Raw genomic sequence first — 13,979 nt, forward strand, 5'->3', positions numbered from 1 at the left:
TACAATGTTAATAAACTGACATGTTAGGGCAAGGGCTTCCTAGTGTATGACGAGCAGGATGTGGACAAGAATCAGAATCCAAATTCAATTTTAGACACAACCACTATTTAACTTAGCTCAGCAAACAGAATTCAGTATGTGCCAAGCACTGTGCTATGTTTTGGGATTTGAGGATCAGTATCCTCTGCATATATTTATGTTCCTGCTATGGCCTATATTTGCTGCCTGTGTCTAGTTCACTTTCTTACCTAGGCTCTCCCTTACAGCAGGAAAAATGACATCATTTGAATGAAAGAGTGAATATTAGAGGAAGGCCTGGCTTTGGAAGAATCCAGTCTGATAAAGAAGATGAGTGTGGACACAACTATGACAGAACCAAACTGAGCACACTCATAGACACAGAAACACGTGCACACACGGTCTAGAGACGGTGAGATAATTCTGGCTCCAAAAGAGGGCTGGATGTGGGAGGGGAAGGGGATTTGGTTTAAGTGTGAGGTAGGGGGAGGGTAGAACCCTTTTATGTAGAAAAGTACGCTTTCCCAGTTACCTAATTACTCCAGAAACCCTCCAAACTGTATTTCCCACCCTCAGCACAGCTCTGCAAGTGTTAATTGCCACCTTTCAAGTAAAGAAAGTAATGTCACACTCATGATGGAACAATGTCTGTCCAGGAGACTCTTCCGGAGCTAACAGAGGGCACGAATACGAGCAGCTTGCATAGCTAAGGCCAGGAGGTAGGTCAGGTGCATGGTGACACTCTAGGAAGGTGAAAGCACAGCAGACCTCCTTGCCTTAAAACTGTCTGCAGCAAAGCCTGAGCACAACCATAATGGAATGTGAAGATCCTGATATAAAACTTTGTGAACTCGAGGCCGGGCGCGGTGGCTCAAGCCTGTAATCCCAGCACTTTGGGAGGCCGAGATGGGCGGATCACGAGGTCAGGAGATCAAGACCATCCTGGCTAACACGTGAAACCCCGTCTCTACTAAAAAATACAAAAAACTAGCCGGGCGAGGTGGCAGCGCCTGTAGTCCCAGCTACACGGGGGGCTGAGGCAGGAGAATGGCATGAACCCGGGAGGCGGAGCTTGCAGTGAGCCGAGATCCGGCCACTGCACTCAGCCCGGGCGACAGGGCGAGACTCCGTCTCAAAAAAAAAAAAACAACAACAAAAACTTTGTGAACTCAATTGACTCCAAGTCCAGCATGCTGTCTACACAGCTTCCTTGTATTTAAATTGTTCAAAGACTTCTTTTCCCCCTAATCTGCTAATTCCTCAATTCCTCTGGTATTAAGATTACCAGAGAAGTCCTCTCAGGAGAGCTGATAACACTATCTACACTAAAGACAAGCAAGCACTTCCGTGTATGGGGAGTGGAGGCGGGGTAGGGGAGGCAGGCTTGAACTCTATTTTGTGTCTTCTTTTTCATGTATGGTTTTCCCTACTCAGGATTCCAGCAGGCAGCCATTGCTTTGGGAGCTTTTGCCTGAGGAAGTTGTTTAGAGCTAGAAAACAGAAGCTGCTTCTCCTCCAAGCTCTGGTTTTCATTTGCAGAAGTGTACGTATTTGCAGAACGAGACTGCCCTGATCGCACCTGGTGGGCTTTGGAGAGCAGGCCTAGAGCCCAGCTGAAGGAAAGAGCTGTTCCCAGAGTTAGGAGTAGGAGGTCTTTGGTCCTTGACCTGCAGGAACCGGCGCCCTGGCTATGCGGAGGCGGCTGAGCCTCTAGACCTGCAAGGACCACATGGGGCCTGGAAAGATCTCCACAAGCCCTGGGGACAGAGGATAACACAGTAATATCTAACATTGCATTCCCCAAAATGCTGGTGCCCTGGGGTGGGGGTCAAAGCCAGGGAAGCCAGTTTACAGAGAATGAAGTAACATTTCTTCCCCACTTCCTTCTGTTGGCTGAAAGTAATTCCTTCTACAATAATTATGTTATATTTACTGTTTTACATAAAACACAATGAGTTCAATTGATCAATTTTCAATTTACCAATTTATCAAAATAAACATGCTTATAAATGGATTTTAATTAAAGCCTAGTTATTGGGGGAAGTGGAAAAAATACATATAGCTTTCATCAAATGTCTGTTCCTTCATTATTTAATATATTTAATATTAAATAATGTTAATTTACGTTTCGTAACAGAGCAACAAGGGAAAGAAACCAATTTTTTTAGTGCAAAATGCTGTAATTTTAAGATTGTAAGAGTTCCTTTGGAAAGTTATTTTGTAGTCTATTTTATATTTTGAGTTTTTTATGACAAGAGCATGATACACAGAAAGGTCTCTTTAAGTATTTTTGTTGTATGGCTGATTTGATTAATGAAGGGAACTTGCAGTTTATTGGAGTATACAATGGCACCAATTTGGGAAGGTGATTTGCAACATTAACAAGCAGCTTAAAATTATTCATAGCTTTTGATCCTGAAGTCCCATTTCTAGGTATTTATGCTAAGGAAATAATTACAGATATATGCAACAATGAACAGAATGCTCAGCTGAGTGGGGTTTAGAAAAAAATTTAGAAATTATAAAGAACTCTAATATCTCGAAATGAGACCCTGGCCAAATAAGAATGGCCCATTATATAATGAAATGCATGCAGCCATTATAAATTACGTTTGTATAAATTATGTGTTTGTTGTATATTCTTAAGATAAACTCAGGTATTCAAACAGATGAGATACCCTTTCTCTACTCAATCTATCTGACTTGTGTGTGTTTATGGGATTTTAGTTTTCTCCTTTTTTACCTGTATATTCTTAATTTTCCTCAATGGCAAATCATTACTCTTAAAATAAGAAAAAAATTATCAATAAAATACATAAGACTGTAAATATAAAAAAGAAAAATGTGAATATAAGTTGTCACATTTCTTTTTGCTCAACAAAAAGAAAAAATATATTGAAAAGGATAGTGATTATCACGTATCAGTCGAAGTTATCTTCATCTTGCTTAAGATTTAGTAACAGACTTTAATCTCAATAATACTTTTTTAAATTTGTAAAGAGTATTTTTTAGAGCACCTGTAGATATACCAAAAAATTGAGAAGATAGTATAGAGAGTTCCCATTCAGCCTCTCACATTTTTCCCTATTACTAACACTTTACATTAACATGGTACATTTGTTACAATTAATGAACCAATATTGATATATTGTTTTAATCAAAACTCCATAGTCTCTTTAGATTTCCTTAGCTGTCACCTAATGTCCTTTCTCTGTTTTGGAATCTCATCCAGGATCCTACATTACATTTGGCCATCACGTCTCCCTGGACTCTTCTTGGCTGTGACAGTTCCTCAGACTTTCCTTGTTTTGATCCCCTTGGCAGTTTGAGGAGGACTGGCTAAGTATTTTTTAGGATGTCTCTGTATTAACAATTGTCTAATGTTTTTCTCGTGATTGAACTGGAGTTTCAATAATATATTCAAAACAATCCTTCTCACATCCTGCCCTTCAAAAAAAAAAAAAAAAAAATTCATACCCTCAAACGTAACAAAATCCCCCAGCCTCAACTCAGGATGATGTTATGTATCTTGTAATTCATTGACAAATTTGCAAAATGACACTAAATACTGCAGGCTGCAGGCCTTTCCATTAGTAACCTCACCCTAGGTACAAATAAACATCATTTAATGGAAGTTCCATCAATGGAGGAGGCTGATCTTTGGCCTCCTGGGTTACAGGATGCTCTTGTTAGTTCCCTCCAGCACCTCCTCCACATGCTGAATTTTAATGGGGCTGGGAAACCTGTGGGTTAGAAGTGTATTGGTGTTATTTCCTGTTTCCACTTCAGTTAGCCTCCCAACTTTCTGATTTGACATGAATTTCGGGAGGAAATGCAATGTACACAACGGGAAACAAATACCTAATTTTTTTCTTCTTTAATATGGCAACTTTTAAAAGACAGTGCAACTTTAAAAATAGCAAATATTGGCCGGGCGCGGTGGCTCAAGCCTGTAATCCCAGCACTTTGGGAGGCCGAGACGGGCGGATCACGAGGTCAGGAGATCGAGACCATCCTGGCTAACACAGTGAAACCTCGTCTCTACTAAAAATACAAAAACTTAGCCGGGCGAGGTGGCGGGCGCCTGTAGTCCCAGCTACTCGGGAGGCTGAGGCAGGAGAATGGCGTAAACCCGGGAGGCGGAGCTTGCAGTGAGCTGAGATCCGGCCACTGCACTCCAGCCTGGGCGACAGAGCGAGACTCCGTCTCAAAAAAAAAAAAAAAAAAAAACAAAAAAAAAAAAAAAAAAAAATAGCAAATATTATCACATTGTGAGGAAGGAAAGTTTTTATAATGTACTAAGAGGTCCAAGTCACATGATGCTCACTGCCTAGTTTTTGCAAGCACATTATAAATGCTGAGTGCAGGTGGTCACATGCCTAATGCCTACCCTTTACCAGGCGAGATCAAACTCCTGTTTCTACTCCACGTGTTTCTCATGTCCTTTGAATACTCCACATTTTATAACTGAAATCTAGGACAACCCTTTGAGTTGAGAACGAAAAAATTAATTTTTTTTTTGTTTAACATAAAATAAACATAGGTGATTTCTTTCTTTTGTCATTTCCCAGATAGGCTAGGTTCTGAGACCTAGTTGCATCTTAGCAGGAGGCCAGTGGGGAGGAATCTGGGGATGGATAGAAAACTAGCAGAGCTCATTCCCGAAGGAGAGGGTCAATCACATAACTCCTGTTGCCACCAAGAAAGTGGGACCAGGTCAGCCCTAATTCAGAGATGGTTCTAAGTGACCCACCAGATGTTTGTGTTGGACTGACCAGCTTATGCTGTTCTCTGCAGGTGTGTGATACGGTCCAGGTTGGGGAAGGAGCATTGTAAGAATTCCACTGGGTATAAAAACCAATACCAAGCAGTAGGGATTTGGGGAAAAAGTCTAAAACCAGTATTAGAACTTAAGCACACATCAGAACACTTCAGCATTAATCCAGACCCTGGAGTAAAGCAGTCAGTGGCGGCATTGGTTATAAACTGACCACACGCTGGGCTTCGCAGACGCCTCTGTGTGGTGTAGAGCAGCAAGACAGATTCCAGATTGCTGACTTTTTCATATTTATTGTAAATATTTTCCTGGTTTGTTATTATCTTGATATTTTGATTCACACACATATCAATTTTGAGTTAATCTCATTGTATGATGTTCAATTTTTTTTTCTGAGCTTATTGGTTTGGAAAGATCTACTCCACCAATAAGTCAAATCATTCATTTATAGTTTACAATAGTTTTTTCTATACTTAATTATTTTAGTCATCTGAAATTTAATTTTAATGTATGGCACAAGGTGAGAATCTAGATATATTCTCTATCCTTAGTTAAAAAGTAACTTGTCTTGCCTACCTTTGCATCATAAATGCCTACACCTAACATTGTGTCTGATCTATAGCAGTTGCTCAATTAAACATTTGTTGAGTAAATGTATGCTTATTGAACCTGTTGCCTGTCCCTGGCATCTAACATGGTGGAAAATTCATCTGAAATGACAGAAAACCTTGGGTAATGACAAATCCCCGAGGATTCCTATGTCACAGCTAACTAACTGATATGTATGTGCAATTGTTTCTTTTGGAGACGGAGCTTTAAATCAAAAGAGCGTAATGATTATGCTTAGGAAAGAAAAAACTAACATTCGAAACAGTAGTCAGATGCTAGGAATTAATGCCTACCATCAAAGTCTCACAGGCTGCTTCCAAGTGAGACAAGCTTCTCAAAGTCATGACACCTGGGGTCTGTGGATCCCTGCCCTGCCACATTGCCGTCCTCCGGCATGGCTTCCACCTGTCCCTCCCTGGCCAGCTTGCCTTGGTGGCTGTACTGAGGGAGAAGTGTTTCTACCATTCCTTCCCTCTAATAACACTTACTAATTACCTATGATTGTTCTCTGTTTTTGGAATAAAGAACATTTTTATACTTTATGTTTAAGGCAGTGTTGTAGATATAGCATTTAAGAGTAAGATAAATTCTCCATTCACCACCTGTGACTTGGTTTCCCTAAGCCACAGTTTACTTATCAGCAAAATGGAAGGTAATACCAGCTAACATTTCTGTACCATCTATTCTGTGCCTGGCACTGCTCAAAGTGCCACATACCTATTAAATTATTTAGTACGCATTAACTCTTTGAAGTAAGCACCATTTTTAGACCCATTTACAGACAACAAAATGGAGGCATGATGAAGTAATTGCCTTGCCTAAGGGTTAGAATCCAGGCCCTCTGGCTCTGAAGTCCCTGCTCCTAACCACAGTATTAAGGTGTCTCCGAGGCATCATAACTAGCAGCTGCCTCAGAGAGTTGATGTGACATTGAGACACCATATGCAGGATACTCGGTGAGCATTTGATGCGTGTTTGCTCTGTAACAGGAAACAGCCCCCCGGCTCACTGATCTTACCTTCCATAGGGAATGCAGATGCTCAGACAGTCACTTTCAGCAAAGAGACAAAGGTGATAGGAGAAGAGACAAAGGTGATAGGAGAGGAAGAAGTCCAGGAGGCTGGAGACCACATGACAGGGTCCCCAATCAGAACTGGGGGAAAGGAAAGGCTTCTCAGAGGGAATATTAGTTGTATTAAAGCCAAATTAAAGCATGTTCCTTTTCCTGTGAAAATCTCAGGGGTTTATTTCCCTCCACAGGACCTGTTTGTTTTGCTTTCCCTTCCCCCATTCCCTTCACCTACTCTCTGCCCTTCACCTTTTCCAGAATTCTTGTGGAAACAGGATGTGCCCAAGCAATCCAATCATGTATATGCATTCCACAAACACTGGTGGGTGGAGAAGGCATTCCACAAACACTGGTGGGTGGGGAAGCACCACAAGAGATATTAGTTGAGTTACACCCACGTGCTGTAAGCTGAGGAAGAGACGATTGAAGGGAAAAAGGATTAAACGTTTTCAGGGACATTCAGAATGTCACATTTTACTAGATGATGTTTACTTAGTTACCTCTAGTATTAGCCTGGATGGGTCTCACGATTTTTTTTCCAAAAGCAGCTGAATCTGAGCATGGTTCCTCAAGTTATATGAATTCTGAGTAAATGTGTGTATACACATCTGAAATGATACCCCTTTGGCTTACTCATAATGTTTGTTGAATGTAATATACTGAGAGACCTTTGGGGTCATTTAGTTCAACTTCCAACTCATAAAGACTTTCCTTTTAGCAGAAAGGCAGTTTATCTAGTTTATCCGTTTTCTCTTAAATAATTGCAGTGATGTGAAGCTCGCCATGCCTCAACACAGCCATTTTGATGGTTGTATAGCTATAATTCTGAAAGTCTTGACTTACATTGACCTGAGTCTGTTGACCTTTGTTCTGTCCTCTGCAGGGAGACAGACACAAAAACAAGCAAACATGTTTTTCTTGTAAATTCAGACAACTTCGTGGTTTCTCTTTGTTCTTTGGATGAAATAATGTCAGTTGTTGAGGGTCTTATTCATATTCCAGTGGGCAAGCTCTTCTAAGTACGTTACCTAAACATTTATTTTTACATATTAATCCATTCGTTTATTTTAAGAATGTTGTTGCCAAGAAACTTTTGAATAATCTGAGAAAATTGAGCATATGATACTACAAATTACTTTTAAAAACAGAACCACCCAATAACAGCTAAGCATAAAACAAAACATATCTATGAGAAATGTATTTTTAACTATTGCTTTATAAATTGTGTTTATTTCAACTTACTCGGTATAAAGATGATACCCTAGAACATGACAATAATTTAAATAATAAGATCAAATATGATTTCACTAATAGGATTCAAGAGGAATCTCTTATAAACATACTTCCTTTTCGAATACACCTGTTTGCTTTCAAACTCGTTTTTTAAACAATAGGAATAACAATGATAGATACAAAATAACACTTAAGGTTTATTATAATTTTTATGTTACCTTTTTAGATTAAGATACGCTTTTTTAACTGGCAGATACATTTAATAATCTTTTGTAAGAAGGTTGTTTTCATATTCCATATAATACATTTTCATATTAACATTTCAAATTAGAAAAGGAAAATTAAAAAGTTGCCATTAGAAATAAAATCTGTCTTTTAGAAATATGAAAAATCACATAAAAACACTTTGCTGTGTTTAAGACAATTCTGGTTTAACATTTTGGCAGTAACATTCTCTCCCCTTTCATACCTACCTATTCACCAAAAGGCCGTGATATTACTTTTATTTGGTCTTAGTTATTTTGTTTTGGGATTTTTCCGTTCATTCAGATGTAATGCATGGCATAATTTATGATTTATGTGATAGAGGCTCAGATGTAATCCATGGGGATTTTCATATAAGGGTGTGCTCAGTGATATGTTTGAAGTTATGCTATTGAATTCAAATAACATGGTTAGTTCTCAGAAATATTAATTTGATTTTAATATCCTGCCTCCCCACCCCAGGTTATGTTTGGTTTCTTACCTTAGGAAAATCCTAAGTGAATTTAATTAACTCATATTTTGAAAGTTTGTACATTTAGCTTTGCAAGGCAGAGATTTTGCAAATATGCGAAGCAAAGCCGTACACTTATATTTAATCATTTTCCTATAACCTCATTGATCTGACTTTATATTTCAGTTATAATAATGCAGAATATACAATTTTAAAACAAATTAATATTTCCAAGCACTATATTTACCTGTGATGATGAATCCACTGTGTTGTTTTTATCTTTTAACTTTTGGGATATTAAAATAAAATAGCATTTCTTCTCTGCTTCATAAAGCAATTATTGTAGCATCTGTTGAAAATACATTTTGGCTCTCAGGGACTTTTCAGTCTTAGGACAAATTCTGTGCTTTCTTAAGTATCTGTATTGTTATGCTCCTTTTGTTTTGTTGTTTGAGAGGAAAATGAAGATCTGTGACATCATTTATTCTGGAAACAAGCACAAGTGTGTTTAACAAGAAAAATCAAGGATGTAACTTTTGTCCCACTGGTTTGAAAATCCAAAATCTTCTTTGCAAATAGAGCCATTCATTGGGTACAACTGGATCAAAAGTAACAAGTTTTTGTCTGAGTCTTTAGCCTAAAACCTCCCCTACCCTCTTCCAGATTAACTCTGTTGTGGCTGGATTAACCTCTAAGAATCCTGGTATTGTTTCTCTTCATTACACTTATCCCCATGTCTCCTATTGTCTTTGCTTTTCATTAGGGGGAATAAACAGTAGACGGTTTAAGCCATGATAAGCTTCTCCAGCTTGGAGTATCTATTTGAGCTTCATATTTGACACTTGTTTCCCCTTTCAATGTAAACATTCATTTTGAATCCAATAACCTTGTCAATGGAAATTGTGAATGCTAAGGGCTGGGCAGGCCGTGTGAGCAAATACTAGTGAAGTCTCATTAGTTGTACGGAACCTAGGACCAGATATGACAGTTCTGGACCTGAATTAATGGTCCTTTGACCCATTTTGCTGTAAACATATAAGAAAGAGTCTAGCATTTGGGACCCATATCCATTTTAATAGAATTAAAACAAGAACAGTACGTCCCTAGAGCTTGTCAACAACAGAGTTATTCATAATACACTATTCTTTCACTTTATATCAAATCTTTTTAACAGATTGGAATATTACATGCATTTAACATAAATTTGTTGGCAGGGAAATGGACTGAAAGAGACAAACAGAACTGAATGCTGACTGTGGATAGAAAAACATTTTATTCTGATCTCCAGTTATTGTTTCAATTAAGACAGCTTTTTTAACCTTGTCCCAGTGGAAATTTGACATTGATTAGAAAGGCCGTGACCATAAACCTCTGAACTAAATTCTGGGGAAGGATGAGTGATATTATTTTTCTCTGAAATGGCATGAAAAAAATCGATGGTGGTAGCATTCGACAGTGTCACAATTTGATTTACTAGCTGACCTCTTGGCCAATCAATGACTGTTTAAAATCCAAGAACGCTTCATTGGCTTCATCACACAAGCTTTGCTCTCCTATTTACAATGTGAATTTAATCCTGGCATGAGTTTAGAACCCCCAAACACTCGTCACTCTGTCTAAGTAAAAACATTTACAAAACTGGAATCTTGAGATCATGGATTATCAACAATTTTTCATTTTTTAGGAACTTCTATTCCATTCTTTTGATAACAGTGCAGACCACTTAGAGCTTTTACTTCACCTCTCTGAAAATGATTCTCAAATGCAAATCTATAGTCAGGTTCAAAAGGTAAGGACTCAGGTGGTTTTCTAGGAAGGAAAAAGAGTTGTTCTTCTCACTATTATTTGTACTACTTGGTAATCCAAAAAGAAAGGAATGTTCCTATGTTCTTTTCCCCGATATGTAAATTTTGACTTTGTCACTTTTATTTAAAGAAATTCAGTGTTTGGGGCGAGGGTTAGAACCAGCTACATAATTTGCGAGGCCCAGTGCCATTTGCTCAAAAAATTTTAAGGATTTCAAGATAGCAACAGCAGAACCAAGCCCAGAGCCCTTCTAAAGGTGGAAACTCTTTGTGACAACCCAGATCAAGGGCTCATGAAGCCAGCCCTGGCAGGGGCAAAATCCTAGTGTTATTCAGTGGTATTTGCTTAGGAGGTTGATGAATGCCTGGTCCTACCTCAAATCCTCATGACTTCTCCTTAGGGGACTCCTGAGGGAGTTACAGACATAAGGAGACAATGGGAGAGAAATAAATTGGGTATACCATTCGATTATTAGCTGTACTTGTACGCAAAATCTGCAGAGCACTTTAGCAAGCATGGCTGGAGAATGGTGCCCGACCTAAAGCCACAAACATCCTCTTCACTACACTGAGCCCAAACTCAGTTTTGGGGTCTCCTGGCTCTGTTTCAGGCTGACCTACCATGAGGGTGGAGAGGATGAAAGGGTCCAGGCAGCAGAAACAGCATAGGGAGCGCGCAGGGAGACCTGAGGCTTGGGAAGCATCCCTGGTCGAACAGAAGCAAGAAGAAGGAAAAAGGACACGTATTTATAAGCGTGATGTCTGCACACACAGCAGCCTCACCCGTGACGTGACGGGTCACGAAATGTGAGTGACCACGTGAACTCGCTAATCCTTCTGCACAGGGTGGGGCTGGGGGAGATAATGGGGCAGAAAATCAATAATTTCTGTGAAACATTTTTCCAATTAAAGGATATCTTGACTCTATAAAAATAACTTGTGTTCTCTGAAGAAACTATTTTAGAATTTTTTAAACAGAAAAGTCAAGTTATATCTCCTGTTGCCTCACGAGTCAGATATAAGTGATGTTGACATTTTGGGGTGTTTCTTTTCTGACCCTTTTCCCATGCATTTACAATCCTATATTTAAGTTAATAAAAGTTGAGATTATGTTATGTGTAGCCTGTTCCTTTGGCTGAACAACATAGTATAGATGTCTTTCCATGCCAGCTAATATTTATCTGTCTTTATTTTACATTAACTTTATTTATTTATTTATTTATTTATTTATTTATTTTTGAGATGGAGTTTGGCTCCATCGCCCTGGTGGGAGTGCAGTGGCATGATATTGGCTCCCTGCAACCTCTGCCTTCTGGGTTCAAGCAATTCACCAGTCTCAGCCTCAGCCTCCTGAGTAGCTGGGACACAGGCATGCACAACCATGCCTGGCTAATTTTTTTTTTTTTTCCATATTTTCAGTAGAAATGGGCTTTCACCATGTTGGCTAGTCTGGTCTTGAACTGCTGACCTGAAGTGATTCACCTGCCTTGGCCTCCCAAAGTGCTGGGATTACAGGGGGGTGAGCCACACTGCACCAGGTCTACATCTTTATTTTAAATGGCTACCTAGGCCGGGCGCGGTGGCTCACGCCTGTAATCCCAGCACTTTGGGAGGCCGAGGCGGGCGGATCACAAGGTCAGGAGATCGAGACCACGGTGAAACCTCGTCTCTACTAAAAATACAAAAAATTAGCCGGGAGCGGTTGTGGGCGCCTGTAGTCCCAGCTACTCGGGAGGCTGAGGCAGGAGAATGGCGGGAACCCGGGAGGCGGAGCTTGCAGTGAGCTGAGATCCGGCCACTGCACTCCAGCCTGGGTGACAGAGCAAGACTCCGTCTCAAAAAAAAAAAAAAAAAAAAAAAAATAAATGGCTACCTAGTATTTCTTCATAGACATTTCTTTAAATCTTTATTTCTGGGAGGGAAATATCACACACTGGGGCCTGCCGGGGGGGTGAGGGGAGGGAGAGCATCAGGACAGATAGCTAATGCATGCAGGACTTAATACCTAGGAAATGGGTTAATAAGCATGGCAAAGTCCCGTGCTACTTGGGAGGCTGAGATGAGAGACTCGCTTGAGCCTGGGAAGTTGAGGTTACAGTAAGCTATGATCGTGCCACTGCACTCCAGCCTGGGCAACAGAGCAAGACCCTGTCTCAAAAGAAAAAAGGAAGCAAGCCATGTGGACTAACATGCATTTAATGTAAGGGTCTACCTCTAAAACAATGGTCAATGACCATCATTATTTAAACTCATTATAGAACATGAGTACTATTCAACAAATACTACTTTCAACAGCACAGTTCTATGAAGGGAATTGGCTACCTAGGATCAAAGGAGAAGAAAACATATTTTTGGCATTAAAATAGGAGAAAAAAATATTTTAAATAATATGCCTTGGAAAGATACGTTGTAATGGGCGTGTGTGTGTGTGTGTGTGTGTCCATAAGTATATTTTGTGTATTATGTTGAATTGGCAGAAATAGATTATATTGGGCCAAGCGTGGTGGCTCATGCCTGTAAGCCCAGCACTTTGGGAAGCCAAGGCAGGCAAATCACTTGAGACCAGGAGTTTGAGACCAGTCTGGCCAACATGGTAAACCCTGTCTCTACTAAAAATACAAAAATTAGCCAGGCATGGTAGTGGGCGTCTGTAATTCCAGCTACCTGGGAGGCTGAGGCATGAGGATTGCCTGAGCCCAGAAGGTGGAAGTTGCAGTGAGCTGAGATCATGCCACTGCACTCCAGCCTGGGTGATAAAACAAGACTCCGTCAGAAAGAAAGAAAGAAAGGAAGAAAGAAAGGAAGGAAGGAAGGAAGGAAGGAAGGAAGGAAGGAAGGAAGGAAGGAAGGAAGGAAGGAAAGAAAGAGAGGAAGAGGAAAGAAAGAAAAAGAAAGAAGGAAAGAAGGAGAGAAAGAAAGGAAGGAAGGAAGGAAAGAAAGGGAAGAAAGAGAGAGAGGGAGGGAAAGAGAGAGAGGAAGGAAGGGAAAGAGAGAGAGGAAGGAAGGACAGAAAGAAAAAGAAAAAGAGAGAGAAAGGAAGGAAGGAAAAAAGAAAAGAGAGAGAAAGGAGAGAGAGAAAGCAAACAAGCAAGCAGAAGAAAGGAAGGAAGAAAGGAGCAGAATATGTTGAAGGACTGAAATTAGAAAGACACTTGGAAGGGCCAGGAGGATTCAGGCACGAAAGGAAGAGTCTGCCCAGTTCTGACTCCTCTGTGACCACAGAAGGATCTAGGATGAAATAGGGCAGGTTTATGCTTAGTGCAGAGGCTGAAGTCGTGTTGCAGAGGAGAGGAGAGGAGAGGAAACACATGGAGGCCCCATTCCTGAGAGCATGTTGGCTTTGTGCTAGCCTGCCATTTCTTTCATTGGTGGGATGATTAGACTGAATTTAAAGAAAATATTTGTGAATACATATTGCTGTCCTTTCTTTCAACTCACCATTGCTTTATAGGAGAAAATTTCATAGGAATCGGGGAAGGATAAACAATATAATCAAGGAAGGGGAAAGAATATAATCAACATCTACTTTTAGGTTAATTATCCCAAATTCTTCTTCAAACTCTGGTATATTTTCCACTTCTCTTTGGAAATGTTAATATCTCTGACTAGCATGTCAAAAAGTGGTAAAAAGAACAGTTTGACCTAATCGGTCTCATTTTGCACAGTAAAGAAATCTCAAAGGAGAATGTTTAATTTATTACCTTTGTGAAAAACAAAGCTCTGAATTATAGATTATAATTATTTTTATGTGAT

The 13,979-nt window shown here is 39.8% G+C and overlaps 1 long non-coding RNA gene across 3 annotated transcripts in view; it reads left to right on the forward strand.

The window, feature by feature from the left end:
- The window catches only part of LOC103879460, a 138,332-nt gene that overhangs the window by 103,427 nt on the left and 20,926 nt on the right, over nt 1–13,979 (forward strand). For all 3 annotated transcript variants that reach the window (XR_004178566.1, XR_004178563.1, XR_004178565.1), the window contains 5 exons: nt 267–430; nt 595–737; nt 1,453–1,561; nt 3,251–3,361; nt 10,838–11,033. This is a non-coding gene — a long non-coding RNA (uncharacterized LOC103879460). The remainder of the gene's footprint in view (nt 1–266; nt 431–594; nt 738–1,452; nt 1,562–3,250; nt 3,362–10,837; nt 11,034–13,979) is intronic.

Source organism: Papio anubis, chromosome 15 (assembly GCF_008728515.1).
Source record: "Papio anubis isolate 15944 chromosome 15, Panubis1.0, whole genome shotgun sequence".
Taxonomy (NCBI): Eukaryota; Metazoa; Chordata; class Mammalia; order Primates; family Cercopithecidae; genus Papio; species Papio anubis.